This window comes from Nycticebus coucang, chromosome 7 (genome assembly GCF_027406575.1).
Source record: "Nycticebus coucang isolate mNycCou1 chromosome 7, mNycCou1.pri, whole genome shotgun sequence".
Lineage (NCBI taxonomy): Eukaryota > Metazoa > Chordata > Mammalia > Primates > Lorisidae > Nycticebus > Nycticebus coucang.
In genome coordinates this window covers 1,855,254-1,879,400 of record NC_069786.1, presented here as the reverse complement: position 1 = coordinate 1,879,400, position 24,147 = coordinate 1,855,254, and the positions used below count along the sequence as shown (strand labels likewise).

General features: G+C 34.8%; 1 pseudogene; it reads right to left on the bottom strand.

Moving 5' to 3' along the window:
• LOC128590434 (DNA-directed RNA polymerase III subunit RPC9-like) overlaps positions 1-14,270 on the bottom strand; it is an 85,065-nt pseudogene extending 70,795 nt beyond the window's left edge.
• Positions 14,271-24,147: the final 9,877 nt, after the last annotated feature.

Sequence of the window (24,147 nt, the reverse complement as noted above, 5' to 3'; positions counted from 1 at the left end):
AATAAAAGGAAGTTAAAAACACATTGAATTAGTGAATAAGATATCTATTTCATACAATGTATTTTATGTCAATAAAAATATTTTTGAAACCAGCATTCAAGATAATTAAGCATTACATAAAAATAATGCCTAATAACTTATGTGGGAATGTTTCTTAAATCAAATGTATGAGAATCTCTAGGATACTGAGGTCCATGAAGAGAAAAGAATGCTTACCAGTTGAATGTTAACAACTCATGTGGAAAACAAATACATATAGTCTGGAGTAATATATTTGAATAAGCTCATTTTTTAAAATAATCAAATTATACTAAGTAATTTGATCTGAAGTGTTTGGCAACAATATATTTAAATCACATAGTCTTGCTATTACTAGGTAAGTATATGAATTTCATTGTTGTTTGGGTTACGTATATGAATTTTTGGTGAGAAATAAATTAATAAAACTTTAAAAATAAAAAAAAGCTTCACCCAGCTACTCCTCATGTTAAACATTTTATATAGCAATAATAATGTTAACAATACTACAAAATTAGCATTAGTAAAATACATGTAACTAATATAGGTTTGATCCAAATTGCATCATTTTCATAATGTGCATTTTTGTTGTTTCAAAACCCAATCCAAGGGACTATGTTATATTTAGTCATTTTTTTCTTCTCAGTTTACTTAATCTAAGACAATTCCACAGTCTTGTTTTCAAAATTTCTAAAGCATTTAAAATGAGACAATATGTGACCGAAAGTATGCCCAAGATCCTGGTGGAAAAAATGACATGTGAAAAATACTTCAAAAGTTACCTATAATAAGCACATTAGACACCAGTGATTATGAATTCTGGCTCTTTAAATTCACAATAATAAGTCAAGACTAAACTTTAATATAAAAACAGAAGATGACAGGATATGTAATTAAGCCACGGAATAGTTTCTTAAAGTGTATTTAGGCTTTATAGGTACAGAGCTATCTAGTATACAGCTATTATTTGTCAAATATTCTGTGTATACACTTAGCATGCTATAAATGTCTATTCATGTCAACAATAGTGCCAAGGAGCATTCCCAATCTTGATCAAATATTGATCCACTTTGATTTCTAAATTATTTTTTTCTGTAAAGAATACTTTACATTATTGGAGAACATGTTTCCTAATTTAAATGCCCTGTAATTTTAGGATCCTCATCTTAGTGTATTTGTAGGTGCAACAAAGTCTAATGTTAGAAACCTTGAAAGTTTTCATGGGACTTGTTTCTACGGAGTGATTGAGGTCCTTGGACATGGAGTTGGTGATTCACATTAAAGAAATATTTATTAAAGCCTCCCCCTACATCGATGGTAATTTATCATCTTGTTAAACTTTTAAAGAATATCGTGAGAAAGGTATTTTCAATGTGTGTTTACAGCTGAGGAAAGTAGAGCTCAAAGAATAAGTTTCCACTTCATATGGCTGACATATTGTGTTTATTTTTCTAACCCTTTCACAGGGCACATTTTTATTTTCCCAGCTCACTTTTGTTCTTTCCCCAGAATATAAATTGCATTTTCCCTCAGGATGCATTCTTAGGTATGTTGTGTGTTTCCCTTGCCTGTTAAATAAGACGGAATTGCACCATAATACAAAATAATGCAGCGAGCAGAGGTGTATTACTTTCTGTGCAAGTTTCTTTTTCAGTAATGACTGGAGATCTCACCACTTTGACTTTCTTAGCTCTGCCTTTCTCCTGCACAGGGCTTGTTCTCTTCTGCCTGGATTGAGCTTCTGTCACCATCACCTTCCTTTTCCTCTGACTCTAATGATTCCCTAGTCTCCCACCATCTGAGGCCCAGCTCTTCTTTCTGAAGGCGCCAGGCGTGGTTTTCCCCTGCACTCCTCACTCTACCCTTCGTTCTTTAGCTTTTCATTTCAGCTCCTCCCATATTCTTGAAAGACATGTAAAACTGTATTTTTTGGAACATGATTGGATAGTGTTTCTCAGGCAAAGTTCAGGAATAATATCATAAGAGATTAAGATAAAGATCTTATGACAGATAATAAAGAGCTATGCTCTATGAAAATAAAATTCAGGCAGAAATACCTTTAAAATCTCAAGTGCAGAGATTTATTTGCTTTTAATATTTATTAAGCATAGGAAGATGATGAAGTTTTTTTTTTTTAAGTTGGAAAATAAACATTCAAAGAACACCTATATGTTTTATATGGAAAACAAAATAAGAAACAATTTGCTACTATTACATGTTGAGTAGTATCACCTAAGTAACATATACAGAATATGAAATGGCCTTGTAAAAGGGGCTTAAAGAAAGCCACTCTGTACAAAACCTACCTGTCCCATCCAAATAATTTTCCATAATTAATAGTAGCAAAAATATTTCTTCCTGTGAACAATGCTATATATCTTATTATTATTATTTCATAGAGAAATGTGAATCTCGATAAGTCTACATAGAATAAGATATCAATTTCAAATGCATTAAATTACTTAAATGATTTCGCAAGAGCCATAGTGAATTTAAAAAAATTAAATTCTGCATATTCAAATGTGTGACATCAAAAACTTCAATCAAAAAAGAAAAAATACAATTTGATTTCAAAATTAAACACTTTTATGCTTCAAAAGACCTATCAAAGAAGTGAAAAGACAATCTTAATTATAGAGAGTAATACATGCAATTTACTACATATATGCAAAAGGTAATCGTATATGGAATATATAAAAACACTTGCAACTCAATAATAAAAAGGAAAATAATCCAATTTTAAAATGGGCAAATGATCTAAATAGACATTTCTTCAAAAATATATGCAAGTTGCCAATAAGCACGTGAACAGATGCATGACTTAACTGTCATCAGAACAGTGGAGATCAGACAGACCCACAGTGAGAGGAGCCTGCCGTGCCCTAGCATGGATAGAATCAGAAGCTCTGTTAGTGACAAGTGTCACCAAAGATGCAGAAATGCCAGAACTCCGGGTGAGCTGCTGATGGAAATGTGAAATGGTCTATTCACTTTGGGGCACAGTCTAACCGTCTCTCAAAAAGTTAAACATTGAATTACCATATTGCCCAGCAATAATATCCCTTTCATGTCTATATCCAAGAAAATAAAAACATAAGTTTACACAAAAATTTTTATGTGAATATTCACAGCAACATTATTCATAATAACCAAAAGGTGGAAACACCCCAAATGTCCATCAACTAATGAAAGGGTAAACAAAATGGGGGTATATCCGGACAAGGGAATATTGTTTTGCTAAGATTAGGGGACAGGGCTGAGATTGGATGCAGGTGCTTGAAGATTGGGCGCAGGTGTTGAAGTAAACACCCCTTAGGAAAGGGGCTGATAACTGCAGCAAGAACTAGCTTCAACTGGCTTCTCATTTCTCTCTGCCACCTTATGTGAACTTTGGGTAATTACATTATCGTTTACATTGTGGGGTTTTTTATTGTATATTAAGCTTTATATTACCAATGAGATATTTCTCAAATGACTGGCAGAAATATAAAATTGTTTCTATTTTACAGATCTCTTAAATCTTTCTACTTTTACATTATATTAGAATGACTTGACCAGAAATAATTGTTGCCCATAAAAATTAAACTATTTATTTTTGACATGCAAATATATTTAACAATATAATCTGTATCTTCTGTTCTTCAAGAATTTTTTTTTATTTTTTTATTAAATCATAGCTGTGTACATTAATGCCATCACGGTGTGGTTTTAAAATGTCTCTGCATTTGAAATTACCATGACAATTCCAAAACAACTCTATGAAAATGGGAGGGAACCCAAAGCTAGGATTTATGACCCAAATGCTTAGTAAATGCCAACCTCGTCACCTCGAATATTTCTCCTCTCAATTAGTAAGGCTACAGAAGATCTAAAACCATTTCCTCACAGGGCAGCTTTTCTTTTCAAGTCTGCTAGCTCTCTCTGGGAGTGTCCTTTTCATTTTCACTAAAACCTTGCCTTACTTTTGTTCTGTGGTACATCCTGAAATTCTTTAAACACCTGACATTCAATAAACACCAAGAACTAGAAAGAACCTTCACTCAGAGGCTAGAAACAATTTGACCCTTAAAAGGAGTGATTGCAACCTAAAAATATTATGCTAATGAAAGAAGCCAGTCACATAAGACTACATATTTTAATGACTCCTATATGTGAAATTCCCGAGTAAATCAATTTACTGAGACAAAAATAAATATGTACTTGTTTAGAGTTAGGGATATGGGAGGGAGCAGTAGCTAAAGAATACTGGGTTTCTTGTGAGGTGCTAAAATGTTCTCACGTTGAATACGGTGACGACACTAAAAACAAATTATAAATTTTAAACGGTGGCTTGTATGGCATGTGAATGTCACCTCAATAAAGCTATTGCTAAAGATTTTAATTCATTAATTTTTAAAATTTCAATATCAAATTTCAATCTTTACCCTAAGATATAATGAAGAGCTCATGAATACATTTTAATGGATGTTATTCTTAACTTTGCTAGAATTTGTTCGCTCCATAGACCTAATGAACATAAAAATAACAGCTAACATTTTATACGCCCTTATAAATGATCTGGCAGAGGAATTCTACAAATTACTATAATATAAAACATGCATACTAACACAGAAAGAGATTAAAAACTCATATTTTACATGTTTTAACTGGTAGAACCTCAAGGTAATAAAAAATACATAATCTGTCCTTTTATTTATTGTTTAGGAGTTTAATTTCAGTGAGAGTAAACTATTATTTTATTTTTGTAATATTCAGCCAATTCTGTTTATATGAGCCATACTATACATGTCATTTGGATAAACATGTTTTATTAAAGTTGTATTATATAAATATATATTGTTCACACTCCTTCATATGCCAGTAAAATGATCCAATATTTTCTGAACAAAATATGGTATCACTCTCAAAGAAATTACATGCAAAAACAAGAAAAAAAGAAGAATTTTATAGTCTGAGAAAAAAAGTATTCACAATTTAGAATTTTATGTCAGGATACCAAGTTATCAAGAAAATATGTGATAGAATAAAGACATATTTGGTCTTGCAACATTTACTACCCATGGGCCCCTGTGAGGGAAATTATTGGAAGATGTACTTCTCCAATACTTATTAGACAGCCAGATAGGAGTAAGTTGAAGGACCTGTGACTTAAGGGTTCTATGGCAGGACCACACCAGAAGGAATTTATAAAATGTTGGTGAAAAATATATAAGGCTTAGCAGCAGTTCAGCAGACCGAAGCACAAATGTTCCAAACTAAAATAGGGAGGGAATTATCTAAGATTCTGGAATTATGATGACTCTCAGATAGTTAACCCAGGAGAAACCCCAAGTATTTGAAAAAAATCAATGAGGATCACTTTTGAAGCCGACTTGTTAGGAAAGATCAATTAGTAATAGATGCATAGAAAACACACAGGTACATAGACACACACAGAGAATTATATACTAGTCAAGAACTTTTATCTAATAAATGAATTATGGCATGTTATGCGATATAGCTGGGACTGATACTATATTGTCATAATAGTAAAAAGTGGTTAATCAATGTTAGCAAAAACTAACGGCAGATGCTAAGAGTATATGATTGAAGAAAATGTGTGTGGCCATGTTTAAGGCATGTGCTGATGGGGACAGAGTCGGATCCGTCTCTTCCATGGTAGGGGGGCAATTAATGATACACATAATGGAGAAGCCAGCCCTTAAAGCACAGCACAGTCATATTCTACAAATACAAATATATACATAAATATGTGTTTGTGCATATACATGTGTATGTTAATATATGTATAATATAACATGTAATATACACATGATCAGCCAATGTAGCTAAAAAGGGATGCCTTTAAAATTGGAGTGCAGGAGAGTAGGGAAATCATCTATTAGATGATTATTTTGTAAGCATTTGCCTCTTATAACTGCATGCATTTACACATTTGATGAAAAGTACAATCTTTTTCTTCAAAAAACAAAAATGTCAATTTGAAGAATTTCTCAAATAAATATTCACTATCTCTGAAGAGTCTTCACATGTTTGTCTACATTTTTTAAATCTAGTTTTTGTCTTAATTTTAAGCAATTCTTCCAGATGAATTAGAGAATCCATGTCTCCTCCCAACTCAGACAAGGTTATTGTCAGGAGGAGGATGTGCTCTTTCCCATCCAGAATTTTGTATATTAAGGTCTGAAATGTCCATGTAAAAACATAGATACTTTTGTACTTTTTAATTTTTTTTTTTTTTTTTTTTGGCCAGGGCTGGGTTTGAACCTGCCACCTATGGCATATGGGGCCAGCCCTACTCCTTTAAGCCACAGGCACCACCCCTACTTTTTAAATTGTTACCTAAATGTCCCACCGCTTCAAAAGTAAGTCAAAAGGCTGTTAAGGATTTTAACAAATTATATGTGTATTATGGAAGTGGAAAACATATTTAAAAGTTTTAACACCAAAGTTATACTATGACTTTATCACATAGTTTACTTGACATTACATTACATAATAAATTTTATGCATTTTATTTATAATGAGATCCACCTGCTCTTCTTTTATTTTCCTTTTATGAAATGGAAATTTCTTGCTGACTTCATTTCCTTGCTCAGAGTAGATTAGCAGCCAGGAAGGCTGTGATAACAGTAAGAAGTCACAAACCCACTGCAAGAAATGAGACAGGTGAATTGCCCAACAAGGGCATGAGAAATAAGTTGTCTGGAAGAATTTAATGCACAGGCAAACATCCCTAACTGCCTCAGGACCAAAAGTTATCTGATGTCCATAATGATACAGATTTACCAGTGATAAAATGAATGAAGTTGGTACTCAAGGAAGATAGGAAACTGTAACAATGTTAGAATGAAAAATTGACATTTTAAAGTACTGTTTCCAGTGTAAATCTTCAGGGTAATTTTTCCAAGGATGTCAGAAAAACAAAATGTTTTATAATTAGTAGAAGTTTTAGAAGAAAAAGTTCTAGTTGAAAGACATTGAATATACAGATGAAATAGAAGGTAAGAAATAGAACATTCAGAAAGGAAGGTCTTGCCAAAGTAGGAAATACAAAACCTTCATGAACATTCCTTAGACAACATTGGGCAGGTCCAACCTGAGGAGTCATGTAATCCACGTGCTGTTCCACAGAAAACAAAAAGCAATGGACTTCGTGAAACAGATATTTGTTATAAATCATTACTACAAACAAAGCACAATTCACATGTGGAAATAAATGCAGACGTATCTCAAAAACAGCCTCAAACTTCCTCCTTGCATTTTATCAACGTTGACTTTTATTTTCTGTTTCTACTTAAAGCTACATCAAGAGATTTGCCTAAAAGATTTGCCTAAAACTCTAAAAGGGTTTCCCTCACTGCCATGTTTCCTGACATTTACTGAGTATAGGAAAGATATAGCAACCTCTTTCAAAAAAAATGTCATCACTAAATTAAAAATGATCTTTTTTTCCATATAAATTCAGGAAAAGGAAGGTCTCACTTAGCAAATGCCCTATGCATTCCAGGATATTTTCTTTGAGCTTCTAATAACGGAAATAAAATGGTATATTGATTTCAAATATAATTTTTTCTTTTTTTTTGGAAAGCTTCTATTTCACTCAGTGCTCATCTTTGTTGGAGCAGTTGAGAACAAAAAAGAAATGACACAAGGTTTTAGGCAATAGCACAAATGCCTGATCTAGCCATAATCGGGATCTGTTTATCGTATCCTGGAAGCTAAAATTCTTCCTCCCTCCATCTTCACAGAATTACTCTTAAATATTCTTTTAAATGAGTAATATGTTTTCTTATGCTAATTGGGGGTATGAATCATTTGAATAAATAGTGCACACTCATCTTAAAAGAGAAAAAAGTGAGTCTATGTATTTATTACACTTTTCCATTGCATTTTATACAAAGCTTGTGCTAGAATGATTGTATTCACTTAAACATGTTCTAAACTCTTTCTGCATTTGAGCACCTTTTACTTACCATTGAAATGACTTAGACAAGGGGAGGAGAAGTACAGAAGGAAAAGAGAAGAAGAGAGGAAGAAGAAATTGAAACAGAGATGAGGGATATAAGACAGTTCATTTATAGCATGTACACAACGGGGTGCTCAGCCGGCAAGCGCTCATAGGATGACTTACCACCACGCATAGTCAGGTGCGCACACAGCATTAGAGAAAGATACTGTCAACGGCATTATTCACTTTTTAAATGAAATTAAGTAACAAAAACATCAGTATACTGTTAGATATACACTGATTTCCAAACAACAAATCAACTAACTGGTATAAAATGGTAGCGCTGTAATTTCTATATAGAGGAATCAAACAGGATTTTTCTCTTCTTTTCACTTACCTGTATTTTCCATTATTTTTGTCATATTCCCTTTTCATTTAACACAAAATGAAAAAAACTTGTAAGCGATGTAACAAGATCCAGGCAGTATAATAAATATAACCCAATGACCATTTTAAAATTATCTTCGTGTAAAAAAGAAAAGAAAAGAGGGGAAAAATACTCATGGTTAGCACCCTGAAGGAAAGCTCAGTTCAACTTTAGTGAAATGGTTATAACAATGTTTCAAAGACATTGCTAAATATATACAAATGCATAAAAATGAATAAGCCTAAATTTTATCATTCTCTGATGGAATTATATCTCTTGTTAAAGTCATGCAGACTGATTGCTGAGCACCAGTGTATTTCTGAATAAAATGCAATTTCCCTAATATACAGTGAAATGTAGATATCTTTCTAAGATTTGAAAGTTGAAAACTTCTATTAGCTTTGAATTATACAAGTCATAAACATCTTTAAAGAAGACTACATTGAAGTTAAAAACAGATTTCTTAACTTCAAACTGGATAAATTTTAGGAAGTTATAAACAAACGTAAAGAAAGTGTTATGATGGAAATCAATATACAGTATTATCCATATGTGTCTGCTAGTGTAACCCACACACTTCATAAACACCATGCGTTTGAAAATAAAGATTTATGATTTTCATAACAGTTGCTTCTTTCAAATGAACAGGAATAAAAAGGTATTTTCTACAGAAGGCACAAACTTAGAATAAAAGAGTAAAACCAGTATTTTATTTTTTAATAATATTCAAAAATGGTATGTAAATCGTGGCTCTAACTTAAGAACTAAAGACATCCATCACTCTCCACTTTTCAAATCTCTTACTGACACTTGTCTACTGATCTAGTATGAAATCCATTCGAATGCTAAAATAAATGTAATGTATTAATGCTAATAAAATCATTCCTAAGACATAAATTTGGTTTTTGTCTTGTTTTTGCTAAAATATTCAAGGCATATTGATCTCATTCACTGAGTCTTTTATGGGAAAGCATCAGATAACTTAGTCAAAGATAAACTATTTTTGACACTGGACAATTGTTACTTCTTATTTCCCACCAACTTAATAGTCATAGAATTTTGTTATTTGTATTAACTTAGAATGCATCATTCTTGTTATTAATGTGGTGTGATTGTACAGTGCTAATTTTATAGTATGTAAAACAGTTTCAAAAATAAAATAAAAATAAATAAAAAATGCTTAAGACAGTTTCTATCATCAAATATATGCTATTAAAAAGTGTGAGTTAGGGCGGCACCTGTGGCTCAGTGAGTAGGGCGCCGGCCCCATATGCCCAGGGTGGCGGGTTCAGGCCCAGCCCCGGCCAAAAACTGCAACAAAAAAATAGCCGGGCGTTGTGGCGGGCGCCTGTAGTCCCAGCTGCTCGGGAGCCTGAGGCAGGAGAATCGTGTAAGCCCAAGAGATGGAGGTTGCTGTGAGCCGTGTGACGCCACAGCACTCTACCCGAGGGCGGTACAGTGAGACTCAGTCTCTACAAAAAAAAAAAAGAAAAAAAAAAAAGTGTGAGTTAAACTAAACTGAACTGTTCTCCTCCTAACACTACCACTTATCAGAGCTTGAATATATCATTGAAAAAGATGAATTTAAGACCTGTACCCTGCAATATGCACCATAGGTGTGGTCCCACTGATTACCCTCTCTCCATCCAACCTCCCCCTCCCTTCTTTCCCCCTTCTCTTCCTTCCTTCATTCTGGGCTATAGTTGTGATTTATCATTCATATGAAAATGTGGATGATTATATATTGGTTTCATAATAATACAGAGTACATTGGATACTTTTTCTTCCATTAGTGTGATACTTTACTAAGAAGAATATGCTCCTGCTCCATCCATGAGAACATAAAAGAGGTAAAGTCTCCATCTTCTTTAATATTGCCTAATATTCCATGGCATACAAATACCTCAATTTATTAATCCATTCATTGGTCAATGGACACTTGGGCTTTTTCCATGACTTGGCATTTATGAGTTGGGCTGCAATAAACATTCTGGTGCAAATATCTTTGTTGTAAAGTGATTTTTGGTGTTCTGGATATATACCTATGGTGCATAGGGTACATGTCAGATCTCTTAAGTGTAGAGTATAAATGTCTTAACACAAACATTCAGTGAGGTGAAGGCTATGTTAACCAGTTTGATGTAAGCATTCCAAATTGTATATAAAATCAGCACATTGTATTCCACAAGTGCATTAAGATATACACTAATTATCAACTATGATAATTAATGTATACACTAATGTATAACTATGCACTTATAAAATTCAACTACATATTAATTTAACTTTGTGCATTAATTATACAATTATAATTAATTAGTGCATTAATGTGTACACTATCAACTGTGCACTTCTAAAATTCAACTACACATTAATTTAACTTAATGTTAAATTAAGTCATGATTTAATAAATAGAAAAAGATTAATTTCCAGAAGAAGTCTATTGCCCAGGATGTTCCCATAATATCCTTGACTACAGTCACCTTTTTTCTGTAGGATTTAGCAAGATTAACCATCTTACTTTTAAGCCACATGTTTAACAGAGCAGTTGTTTCGTATCTCTGAATCCTCAGATTCCATGAAGTTCTTAATATCTAGTAAGCACTCATTACATTTTGATGTATGCATGAATGTCTATGTTGGCTCATAAACTAGAATAACTACAGGTTACATGCCCGTCTCTCTCTGCCCCTCCCTGTCTCTCTCTTTCTTTAACATATAGCTCACAGCAATCTCAACCTCCAGGGCTCACATCACCCTCCTGCCTCCGTCTCCCTGGCAGCTGGACTAGAGGTGAACACCATCATCCACAGCTAAGTCTTCAATTTTTTTCAGAGATGGGGTCTCGCTCTCCTCAGACAGTTCTCAAATTCCGACCTCAAGCAATCAATCCTCCTACGTCTTAGAGTGCAAGGATTACAGGTGTGAGCCACTGAGCTCGGCCATTGCTTCTCATAGAAAATCTGGATATTAAGAGACTAATAACAGGACAACTATCCAAAAGAATGCAATTATTCTCTTCCAAAGAAATGAAAATGTTAATTTTCATGAACTTTGGGACACAGAGACGGTGAAGTTAAATTAATATGTAGTCAAATTTTAGAAGTGCATAGTTGATAGTTACATGTCAGTGGTCAGGCATATAAAGAAGCTAAGATATTAAATACGTAATAATTTTTCTAAATAGTTTTCTATGTGGGAAATGTGCTAATTTTATTTCTATTACGTGACAATAAAGTTTATACATTGTCACAGAATTATCTATGACAATCTATTTATACAGTACATTCTTATTAAATGTAAATTAGGAAAGGTTTATTATTTGTTTACTTGATTATTTGCTGATTTTCCACCCAAAAGTGACAATAAAGACTGCCAGAAAAGAATTAAATATGTCCCTTCTACCCTATTAAAATCCATCCATTTGTTTGTATATTATTAATTCATTGCACTCTTTCCTAATAGCTGTTATTTATCAGACACTATCTTAGGAGCTAGAGTGACAGAGATAAATAAGTCCCAATCTCTGCCAAGGAGAAGCTCACAGATGTCAAATTAGGTTGGAAAATGAGGGCCAAAATCTCAAAGAGCCTCACATTCCATGATAGAACTTTGGAAAGATTATAGAGAGATAATAAAGGATTTTTGAGTGAAGGTGTTTGAATTGAAGGACATGATATATTTGAAGATGATAAAGGGCTGAATTGAAACTATTAATGGCTGGCTATTTTATAAGCCCTTTAGAGAGAAGAAAGGAGTTAAAGAGATTGTGTTGAAAATATTAGGGTTCCTCCCAAGTTTCTAGACAGGTAATTGTTTCATGAATGCAGCGCTGTCACAAAAGACTATGATATATGTAATTATAAATTCATAGAAACTGTCGTTTGTTATTAAATTAAAACTTCAGGAAAATTAAATTTAATAGTGTTTACTTGAGCAAAGAATGATTCACAAATCAGTAGCTCCTGGAACCAGGGCAGGTTTAGAGATGTCCACCCAGCAACCTGAGGCAGAACCAGGAGGCAAAGTGGAGAAATCACCTGATTGGCTACAAGTGGGCCTGGCCCTCATTGGGCCTTGGAGTGATGAGTAGGCAGCTTATGATTAGCTGGAACTCGGCTGTGTGTCACACTGTTGTGGCAGATATTAGCCCTGGGCTTCTGGAAGTTATGAAAGAATTCTAGACAAGAGAGACAAGAGATTCTAGACAAGAATTCTATTCAAGAGATTTAAGCATGTAGAGGTTAAAGACACACAGAAATTTGGAGAAATATAAGATTGAAAGACTAGCATAGGGAGAATATAGTAAATTTAATGTTCAACATAGAATTTTTTCTAGATAGTAAAACTTCAGTCTAAGATGCAACATTTATAGTAATTAAAAATCATTTTAGTTGATGATATGACAGAAATAATTTTATGAGGAATCTTCGTCTTAGGAGGCTAAACAGAAGTTTTTAATCTTCTCTATTTAAAAATTCTGACTTAAGGAGGATTAATAATTATTCGAGTTTGAGATAAGGCAAGGAAAGCTTTAGCAAACACGTTTATAAAGTTGGGCCTTCTCTATATTAATTTGTAAAATACACTTTCATTGAATGCCTTTGATATTACAGACATCATTTCAGGTGCTAAAGATATAGTACTGAGCAAAGCAAAGTTCTTACTTGGGTTTACATGGGGCTAGCAAAAATAACGGAATACTTCAAAACTACAACATATGACATATCTTATTACATAATTACTAACATAAAATAACATATTAGGCCATGCAATCATAAATGTCATGGAGAAAAATAAAGTAAGGTGATAGTAAGTGAAGGAGACTAAGGTCAGTTGGGGATGTATGACTTTAAACATAATCATTGTGAACTTCTTTAATGCCAAGCTGTTTAAGCAGGGAAGTGCATATGATGAGAGATTAGCCCTGGAGAAAGACCATTCTGGGCATATGGTAAGATAACTACAATGGCAGGAACATATTTGTAATGTCTGTGAAATACATAGATTTTTACATGTGGTTTGTGCTAACTGTATTATTGAAAGCACTGAGGCTAATGAGAAAGAATATGAAGAGACTTGGGAATTGATGATGCTTCAGAATGCAGCACACAGACTGGCCAAATTCGGGAATTTAAAACTATCTTCAGTACAGGTAACAAAAACATTTCTTCCTGCAACAACGAAGCTACCCAATAATGTAAGCATATTCTTTCTTAAAGTATGGAACTCTTAAAATTCTCACCTAAAATCTGTTTCTGTTGAATGAATTCCTCCTTGTAATGATTATTTCATGTCATCTCATCAGCCATCCTTGGCAAATCACTATGTCCGGTCCTAGGTAAATGGTTGCAAGAGTACCATTAAAATCTACTCCTCCTCCATCCCTCAGTACTGACAGAAGTGTTTCAGCAGCAAAGTTCTTTTTTGTCAGTTGCCCAAGAAACAACATCTTAGCAGTATTCAGGTAAGGCACTAGGAGGCTGGTGTTTACTCAGTACCTACAATTAGGTTTAGTCCAGTTCTATTTGTAAAGTGCGGAAAAGAATATCTCCAATGGATGGGGCAGGTTTTACATCTGCAGTCAGCTGTGCATTGATTTTTCTTTCTTTTGGTGTGTGCCTGTCTTATCAGGACAGAGGAGAAAAATACCATGAAGAGTAATGCACCCCTCTGAAGGAGGACAGTAGAACTGACACAGAAATGATCCAAGTTTTAGTAAAAATGTGCGGGAGACGACGAGATGTTAAGATGCCGCTGTGGCCAGCCCCCTTCCTTGACTCTTACCCACTGCCCTCTTGCGCTGTTAACTCCTTCTTCCCTGCACCCACCTGGATGAGCAACGTTCCTGGTGATGACAGTGCAGGCCGTCATGTTTAGGTCACTTTCTGCCTCCAGTACTCCTGCAGGCCTGGGCGAGATGAGATGCTGGATCCTTGAAACTGGGTTTTCATCATCAATAGGAGGCAATCTCCATGATGCAATCTTCCTTCTCCATGAAACTGTTTCATAGGCAAAATAACACACGTAAAGCACTGGATCAGCACTCACCAATATTAACGCACTCCTCAGAACTCCAGATTTTCCACAAACATCGCCTGATATTTTTTTCTTTTAGGCTCTCACCCCTGAGACCAATGTTATTCTTTTTAGAGCACACTTAGCATTTAACCTTATAGCTAGACCCATGGCCATGGTCTCTCAGAGTCTCAGATTCTGCACCACAGAGAAAAAATTGCCTTCGTATTTTAATTGCAATCCCAAGAAAAGGCAGACTGATTTAGTCTGGAGCACATGACAACCAGGATACGTAAGCTGAGGTACTTCACTTGATAGATCCCATAAGAAACATAGCTGTTTCCATGTCTGCTATCATGACATCCATTCTGCAGCCCGTAAGATCAAGGAGTAATTTGGACATTCAACTTTGATTATATTGATCTCATTTTTTAAGCCTATGGTCTCCATAGATAGTTATTTGGGCAAAGTAGCTTGAAAACCTTTTGGAAAGGATTTGCCACTCTAGATGACATTAAGGACCTTCATGATTCATGAGCAGAAGTAAAAATATCAACACTTTGGAAGAACTTGATTCCCATCCTCAAGGATGACTTTGAGAAGTTCAAGACTTCAGCAGAGGAGGTAACTGCAGATGTGGTCGAAATAGTTTGAACTAGAAGGGGAGCCTGAAGATGTGACTGTATTGATACAGTGTCATAATGAAACTTGAACAGATAAGAAATTGTTTATTAAGGATGAGCAAAGAAAGTGGTTTCTTGAGACAGAATCTACTCTTGATGCAGACCCGGTGAATATTTTTGAATTGACAATGAAGAATTTAGATTATTACATATTCTTAGATAATAAGGCATCCACAAGGGGCAGAGCCTGTGGCTCAAAGGAGTTTGGTGCTGGCCCCATATGCCGGAGGTGGTGGGTTCAAACCCAGCCCCGGTCAAAAACTGCAAATAAATAAATAAATAAATAAATAAATAAATAAAATAAGGCATCCACAGGTTTGAAAGGATTGAACTCCTATTTTATTTTATTTTTATTTTTTTGGTGGGTTTTTGGCTGGGGCTGTGTTTGAACCCACCACCTCTGGCATATGGGACTGGCGCCCTATCCCTTTGAGATTACAGGCGCCGCCCTGAACTCCTATTTTATAAGAAGTTCCACTGTGGGTAGCAATTTTAAATGCTATGAAACAACATCAGACTTGGTACAGAAAAATCTTTTGTGAAAGAGAGAATCAATTGATGCTGCAATCCTCATTGTTGTCTTATGTTAAGGAATTGTCACAGTCACCATAACCTTAGGCAGCCATCACAATGACCACTCAGCAGTCGTCAACATCAAGGTAAGACTTTCATTCAGCAGAAAGGTTATGACTTGATGGAGGATCAAATGTTTGCATTTTTAACAATCAAGTATTTTTAACTAAGATATATCAGTTGTTTTGACACAACACTATTGCACACTTAACAGATGATAGCACAGTGTACATGACTTCCAAGTGCTTTGGGGGCTTCTGAAAGGCTTTGTCTCTTAGATACTCTAGTCTGCAAATCAAGTTACCTCTGACTCCCTGAAGTCTTACCTCCTTTTTCCAAAGGAGTGAAACTGCTATTCTCTTTCTGGATTCTTTTTCTCTATACCATATTACAGACCTTGGTTACTGCCAGAAAGCTTGTGCTGTACTCACCTTGTTTCCTTTCTTTCTCTCGGGGATCACACGCTTGTTAACCAATAGTTGACCTGGTATTCTAGTTATTAGTGGTGAGAATTTATTCTAGATCTCATTTCTCCCATGTGCACAAACTTCACGCTTTGTCATTTCAAAGCTAAATAGAAATTCTCCTGAGGACAACTTTTCAAATTATATTTGATAATTTCTGCATTATTATAATATACTGACTTTAAAATTCTTAGATCCTAAATCAAATGGTGAGTTAAAGTTACATTATTGCATTCAAAATTTGTTATGCAAGTTCCACTTAAACTGATGTAGCAAAAGTACATAGAATTAATGAATAATTTTGAGAGATAATTGTAAAGAAAATTGTATGATACATTTTTCATGTTTTGAAGACCATCAATCTACTTAAATACATGAGCAAATTCAATTAGATTTTATAGGATATATGACATCCTGAACAAAAGCATTATAGGAAGAAATCCCTCCTCTAGTTTTCTTCCCATGATACCACATACCTAAATTTCATCTCTTTTCATTGAACATCTTTTTAATTTACAAGAAAATCTTCACTTTCGGAAGCTTCAAGGTTTAATCGAAGAACTCAGGTAGAATAATAAATGTTCACCAAGGAGATTTGTTGCAACGCATGGGGAGAGTGTGATTCACACACATCAGAGGATGTTGGACCCTGTCTGGAGGTATTTGTGGTTATAATAAATGGGGGTAGAACTACTGGGCATCCTGTGACAAAAAAATATGTGAATTAAGAGAACCCAGAACATTTCACCCTTAATATGCCTCTTTGACGTAAGTATGTGTAAGCCAGAGACAGTTGGGCAACAGCAGTGACAGAAAGGAGCTATCAGAGCTACCCTCCACCCCACCACTGCAGACCACGCACAAACAAGGAAGATGCACAGGGCCCCTGCCCCACGTCCCTGCCCATCCCACAGGGAGACCTGGATGCAAACTTCACTGCCTTCCCCAGCTTTGCCTACTGTGGGGAGCTAGAAGCTCTTTTCCATTTGTTTTTTCATTCTTAAATTTACTGTTCTTTGTTAGATGTGCTACATAAGCCAGGTCCCCAGGCCACCATTTTGAGAAACATTTCAGAACTGGGGTTTCTTCCAAGTGATGGCAACAGCATACATGAAAAATAAAAATGCTATTTTTCTCTTGCTAATCTGTCATTTGTTACAGAGGTGTCCCAACTAGTAACTTATGAGGGTTGAGAAAATAAATTATTTTTGTCTCCTTTTCAGAATGAATGAAGAATCTGCCAATTAAATCATTCTTCTATGTTATTTGGATTATATTAGAACAACCATGGCCATTACAAATTATGAAAAAGTAAATTTAATTTAATAATGATATTGTTCTGAAGTCACACTGTTCTTATCCCCTTTAAAAAAGCACACTATTTATTTCAAGACTAAGACCGAGAAAGAATGTATATTTAAGTAAATTTATTTTAATCTTAATTTATATTAAAGGTAAAAGACACACTTTCCAAACTTTCAATGTTTCAAGAGTAGAGAAAGTCATGTACCAATTATAAAATATTCTCCTCGTGTTTGTTCTCACATCTCAAATCTCAGGGGTATGGAAATTTTGGCAACCAGTACAGAGATTTAGGAAAAGTGCATCTGGAATTATGGAATCCTTACTCCATGAGAAATTTTTCTATAATTTGAAGGTCAACCACGATTAAAAAGATACAGAAATACTGCCAAATTCTGCAGCATCCAATCTTCCTTATATTATTTTTTTCAGAAAAAGTAACTGCTTCCGTCACCAAAGGTAACTGTACATACCTCATCCATGTGGGTGTGATCACAGAATGCAGGATAGTATATGAGTGATCACTGGATCTCAAAGTAGATCAAGTGGCTATAGTTCCCATGTATCCACACAGGCTTCCCATATCTCAGCTGTTCAGAGAAGTGTCAAAGCATCCAAAGTGCATGCCTGAAATATGAAGGCATTTAAACATAATGTGTCAATATTTACAGTACAATTGTAGTTGAATATTTTCACCTGCTTGAAAAACTTTTTCAAAAAAAAAAAAGAAAGAAAAACTTTTTCATCGAAAAAAAATGCTGTGTTTGAAAGACTGTGCAAAAACTACCTAATTATCAGAAATTAACATGCCCAAGCCAATAATTTTGTGGCACAACTGAACCAAAAATTTAACAACATTAAACATAGTTGCTTGAAAAAAAAAAAAAAACAGAATCATTAAAAAGTTTTTCTCTGATAATATAGTAATAGAAATGCATGCAAAATAGAATTTTATCATATTAGTTAATATACTTTATTTTTATTAATGATCACTTATTTTGTATATATACAAGTTGATCATGTTTTAATCTTTTTTAATCTTTTAAAAAATAAAATACAAATGCATTTTAAGAAGAAAATTAGAAAGATTCCCTTCCAATTTAACAATGTTTGACAGCAGAATCAGTGTCCTCTCTTGATACTTCCAAATTTATCTTTTAACTCTGAAATGAGTCTCTTTATAAGTTTTGTATTTTCTTAACTAATTACTTAAAAGAAAATGGGAAGAGTAATTGTATTTGACTTCAAGTTTCTAGGGGAAAAATCAATCATTCTCCATCTAATATTTATTTGCTTACTAATTATTAATCAGAAATTGAATGTTGTCTGGACTAACAGTCATCTGGGTTTGAGTTAATTGAATATTTTTAATTAAAGTAACTGAACTCCATCCATCCAACTTAGATATAGCCCCAAAAGCAGTAGTTGTTTAAACAGTTAACCAAAATTAACATTTGAGGTAATGTGCATACTCAATAGGATTGCAAAGAAAATTAGTTCAGAAGTTAATAATGATGCCTACAATACAATAACTTGAGTTTAATATTGCTTTTTGTTAAAATTATTATTCAAATTAATTGACTTCATAGCCAAGCACATAAAAATTAGTGACCTAATTATAAGTAAAAACATTTTCACTTGTGAATGCTAATGTTTTCAGGGCACAGAAAAATCTAGAGATATAGACTTTGGTCTCTTTAATTTTTAAGTGTGTTTTATTGTTTCAGAAGATGGCCAGATGGATTCTATATACAAATCAAAATGGATTTTACATGCTCTGAAAGTTTCTAATTCTGAATATCTTTTGACTTACAATCTAAGTTTGCAAAAGCTGAAATGTAATTAAGAAATAAAATACGGCTAACCATGTGGTCATTGCTGATGAATAACGTGTCTCCGCAATATGAAGTAAGTAGCAAAGCCCAGGACACGGGTTCCACTGAGGTCGTTAATCAACATATTCACCCTGTCTGCAAGTGCCTGGCGGTAATATGAAATGGCACATAACACATTCCCAATTTCATAGAGAAGATTAATTTTGTTGAAATCTACCTCTAGACCAAAATTAGATAAGACATCTAAAAATAATTTCAAATTATATCAGGATTGGTAGTGCCCTTCTTTGGTAAATAGCTGGGGTTGCATTCTGCATATAGGAAAAAAAATAGCTTTTAGTCATGAGTGTTGAAGGATGGTGTAATGTGAGACACAAAATACATTCCTTGCCACTTACCTGGGGGCCATTTCCTAGCCAGCATTTTGATTACCAGAGTGCTCTGGGTCCTGTGGGGAGAGAGAGAGAGGGAGAGGAAGGGAGAGCAATCTTGAAAGAAGACAGATAAAATTACTGAGGTCTTCATTTCTGATAATTAACTTTATGATTAATTTTCAGAATACAGAGTTTGGGGAGGATAGGACACAAGGTGGGAAAATTCTAAAGAAGAACAAGAGAAATAGGTCATAAAAGCTGGTGGATAGGGTGGAGCCAAGCAGACTGGGTGTGTAAGGGCTCAGCCCAGGTGCAGAGGAGGAGGGAGAGGCAGAGCTAGGGAAAGAGCCTCAGAAGGGTGGCAATATCGTGTTGAATTGTTTTACAAAAGGCCAATCTAAGGGAAAACGCCATAGTGTTTCCATATGTGAAATCTAATTTTAAGATGAAAGAATACGCACTTAGATGTTAATTGTGGAACCACATAAAACATGTGTGCAGGCACGTGTGTGTGTGTGTTTAGAATCTACACAAGGCACAGATTACTTCTCCAGCACCATCGTTACACCAGCAACCCTCAATTATATTCTGCTATGTACTGACCATATGAACAAAAGGACATTACCAAACACGTGGCCCATTATTAAGCTCCTGCGAGCATGTAAGCGACGGAAGTCAGGGCAGAACATTCTTGTCGACGTTCTGAGCAAATTTCTCTCCAGGTCAACGCTGCTTCCTTTGTGAAGCTTTCACAGACTCCCTGGGATGCAATTATCTTGCTGTCTTTGCTATTCTAACGTTTGCATTGTATTTAGCTCAATATTTAGGTCTTCCTTGTTTCTCAGTTCACTGAGCTCACAGTGCACTCTCTAGTCAGCAGGCTTTGGAGATATGTTTGCTGGTGAACTGAACAGCTGCATGAGGCAAGTCGAGGCTCTGAGCACAGGCTTTCTGTGTGCCCCAGCTTGCCTTTCCTTTCTTGGACCAGTATCCTTCGTGTATGTGTGTCTGGTATAGAGAAGCCTATATAGATCAATGTTGTTTTCTGTATTTTTGTTAGGAAAGGAAGATGTGTGAGCTGATAAATGTCTTCAGAAGTTACATGAGCAGGTGCAAACATACAGGCTAAATAGGCAGAATTGCCTACTACGCCTTTCAACAACAGTGCAGCAAGATTGGCTGGCTGTCATTATCGCCCACCACTTACAGCTGCTAAGACCACATTTGTTTTTGTCAGTGGGCAAGAAGGGCTATCATTCATTAGGCAATGCACTTAGCAATGCATTAGTAGTTGCTTGGTTTGTAGGCAAAAGGAAAATTGCAAAATAAAGTCTGCGGTTAAAAGCTGGAAGGGAGCTGCGTGTTTCAGTTTTTACTAATAGAAACTAATTTATTCATTTTCCATCCTTTTACCATTTGCATTTACACATGAATACTGAGCATTAACAATGAGGATTACTAAAAGAGTTAGCTTAAAAATATTCAAACTAAAAGCACTAAGCTGAAGGTGGAAATACATGATGTTGGTCAAAAATGGAAATACCTACACCAAGGCATACATGTTACAATTCAGTTTAAACAAATTAAATATCATTAACTCAGATGGCTAGTCAGACATATACTTCATAAATTTAGTTTTGAAACTTTTATTTTTTAAATAGTACATTATGGACGTCAATACAATTCTTGATATTTTTAACTCTTTTTTTTTTATTAAGTCATATATACATAGATCATGAATACATTTATACCTTTGTGGGATTCAATGTGTTGATTATTTGTACAAATTACAGTGCTTACATCCTACTAATTAACATAGCTTTCACCTCATTTACTTAATCACAGTGTTAAGACATTTGTGTTCAATACTTGATAAATTTGACTTGTACACTTGTAATATGCTCCATAGGTGTGGTCCCACCATTAACCTTCCCTCCATGGAACAACACCCCCCCCTTCCCTCCTTCATCCTGAGCTATAACTGTGATCCATCTCTTACATGAAATTGTGAGTGATTATAAATTGGTTTACAGGAATGGAAAAAACAATTCTTGATTTTAAATTGACATTTTAATCCATTTTGGCAAGCATCGTTACACATATGACCACATTGCATGTCCAGAATCAGGACATTTCCATCACTTTTGAATATTCTGTAATCTCTTGTTTCAGTCCACACCACCAGGCCAGAAGGAAAACTATTTTATTTCTGTCCGCACAGGTTAGCTTTGTCTATGTTTGAATTTCTTTCATACAATAAAACTGATTTGAAGCTCATCTTTCTGTTTCCATTTGCTATTCAAGTAATTGATTTGAGGCTCATCTTTCTGTTTTCACATGCTATTCAGGTGTTGCTTTTCTTTTGCTGGATGGTATGGACCGAGAACGTTTTGGTTATTCATTCCCCTGTTGGTAAACATGTGAACTTTTTCAGTGTTAATATAGAATGAAAAAAGCTCTTATGGATATGGGTGCCCATCTTTTTGTAGACTTATGCTCTCATTTCTCTTGGGTAAATTCCTAAAGATAGAATTATTAGATTAGATGAAAATTTAAACCCTGCCAGAATTTCCCAAAATACTTGCCAGTGTTCACAGTTGCACCAACAGGTGCAGCTCCTGGTTGTCTCCATCCTCAACAACACTCATCTGCCTCAGCATTTGCCTTCTGGTCCATTTTAGTTGGTGAACAATTGCATTTTATTTTGGTTTTACTTTTCGTGTCTTTTTTCTTTTTTTTGAGACAGAGCCTCAAGTTGTCCCCCTGGGTAGAGTACTCTGTGGCATCACAGCTCACAGCAACCTCCAACTCCTTGGCTCAAGCGATTCTCTTGCCTCAGCCTCCCAAGTAGCTGGGACAACAGGCGCCCACCACAACGCCTGGCTATTTTTTGGTTGCAGCTGTCGTTGTTTGGTGGGCCTGGGCTGGATTCGAACCCGCCAGTTTGGTTGTATGCGGCTGGTGCCTTAGCCACGTGAGCCGCAGGCGCCGAGCCAACTTTTCATGTCTTTGATGAAGGATAATATTGGCTACCTTTTACTAGGTCTGCTCAAAAGGTTTGCCGATTTTAATTGAGTGCTTATCTTTTTATTATCAGTTTCCTTAGTACATTCCTGTTTAGATATAGGTATTAATAATATTTTTTTCAGCCAGGAAATCATTTGCCTTTTTATTCTCTTAAGTAATGTGTTTTGATAAACAAGTATTTCTTTTTATTTTGATGAAGTCAGCTTGTCAAATTTTTCTTTCATAATTAGTACCTTTTCATCTTAGAAAAATATTTTTCATGTCCTATACTGTAAAGATGTGATTCTACATTATTTTCTAAATGTCTTATCCTTTAGTTCTATGATCCATCTTAAATTAGTTTTTATATTGCTGAGAGGCCAGGGCCAAGGTCAATTTCTTTCCATACGGATTTCCATCTGTTCAGGCCCTGTCTACTAAAACGGATTTCCTTTCTGCATGGAATTGCCCTGGTGCATGTGTTGGAAATCAATTGACTCTTTTTATTTTATTTTATTTTATTTTGAAAATCAATTGACTTTTTTTTATTTTATTTTTATTTATTTATTTATTTTTTATTTTTTTTGGAGATCAAATGACTTTTTTTATTTTTTTATTTTTATTTTTGGAAATCAATTGACTTTATATGTGTGGGCCTGTACTGGTGCTATTTTATTCCTCTAATCTTTTTGTCTGTCCTGATACTAATATAACATTGTCATGATTATCACTGCTCATTTTAATGATTGGAATCAATCAAATAAATCTTTCAAATCTTATTTTAAGAATTTACTGTTCTTATTTAAGAATGCCTGGACTATTCTAAGTCTTTTTTCTTTTTCATATAAAGTACAGAATCAACTTTGTCATTTTCAAGAGTGGTCTGTTGGAATTTTGCTTTGGCTTCCAAATGCTCTACAGATCCATTTGCAGATAACAAATATCTGTATAATATTGGATCTTGCGATCTACAGAGAGATCAAAACTCTCCATTTAGGTCTTTTACAGAATTCTTAGCAATGGTTCATTTAGTTTTCAGTGCCTAGATTTTAAACAAGATTTCTTCAAATTTATTCTTAGTATTTGATATTCCCAGTGCATTGGAGAAGTTATTTTAAACGTTTCTTTTTCTTTTTTTTTTTTTGGTTGTTGGCCTGGGCTAGGTTTGAACCTGCCATCTCCGGCATATGGGACCGGCACCCTACTCCTTGAGCCACAGGTGCCGCCCTAAACCTTTATTTTTCAATTATCTATTGCTACAATACAGAAATAGATGGGATTTTTATATGTTGGTGTTGTGTCATATAAATGTTGCCTTTAGTGATTTGCTCTAGTGTTTTGTGAATTCCTGTGCCTTCCTCACTCAGTAACGTCATCCCCTTTTTCTCTTTTCTCATGTCTATGCTGTTCACGTGTTCTTTGCCTTATTTCAGCAGCCGTGACTACCGTTGATTTAGTCTTTAACAAAATTAGTGAAAGTGGACATTGATATAATA